Source organism: Carlito syrichta, unplaced genomic scaffold (assembly GCF_000164805.1).
Source record: "Carlito syrichta isolate Samal-C Ts95f unplaced genomic scaffold, Tarsius_syrichta-2.0.1 Scaffold311826, whole genome shotgun sequence".
Classification (NCBI taxonomy): domain Eukaryota; kingdom Metazoa; phylum Chordata; class Mammalia; order Primates; family Tarsiidae; genus Carlito; species Carlito syrichta.
Window position 1 is genome coordinate 1,024 of NW_007255922.1, and position 982 is coordinate 2,005.

Sequence of the window (982 nt, forward strand, 5' to 3'; positions counted from 1 at the left end):
CCAGCTACTTGGAAGGTTGAGGTGGAAGGATCGCCTGAGTCCAGCAGGTTGAGGCTGCGGTAGCCATGATCATGCACTCCATCCTGGGCAACAGAATGAGACACTGACTTAAAAGGAAAAAAAAAATAGGCTGGGCTCAGTGGCGCAACCTGTAATCCCAGCACTTTGGGAGGCCGAGAGAGTGGATTGCCTGAGCCCGCAGGTTCAAGACCCGCCTGGGCAACTTGTTGAGACCTCATCTCTACAATAAATCAAAAATTAGCCGGGCGTGATAGCACACACCTCTAGTTCCAGCTACTTGGAAGGCTGAGGTAGAAGGATCACTGGGGCCCAGCAGGTCGAGGCTGCAGTGGCCGAGCACGGCACTGCACTCCAGCCTTGGTGACAGACTGAGACTGCAACTCAAAAAAAAAAGAAATCAGTTCTGTGAAAGTGGTGATCCAGAAGTCAGTCTGTTGGGCATGTCCTCTCTCTGCAGGAAAACACATTGGAAGTTCACTCAGGCATAGACACAGCCAGAGAGGTCCCCTCAGGAATGTGTTGACCTAATCCACCTTCCTCCACAGCCCCCCTCTTGTCACATTCTTGCTTTACACACGTTAATACCATTTACTCAGCAGCAGTTTTACACATGCTAATGAAATCTCCCGAGGCTACACCTTGATCTCAGGACAAGTAGAAACCTTAATCATCTGGTTACATTTTAATTTTCCATGACAGTAAAAGGTATAGTAAGCAGGACACTCAGTTCTTTCCCGCCTTTCTAGGGTAATTAATCCTAAAAAAAACCTCTTTGTGGGGCAGTTCAACTTCGAAAATGTAATCACTATTAATTGCAATGGGAAAACATTTTATATGTTCACAGAGTCCCATAATTGATACCCATTCAAGCTAAAACACCAAATCTCATTAAGACAGACACAATTAAGCCGGGCTCGGTGGCTCAGCCCGTAATCCCGCGCCTTTGGGAGGCTGAGGTGAG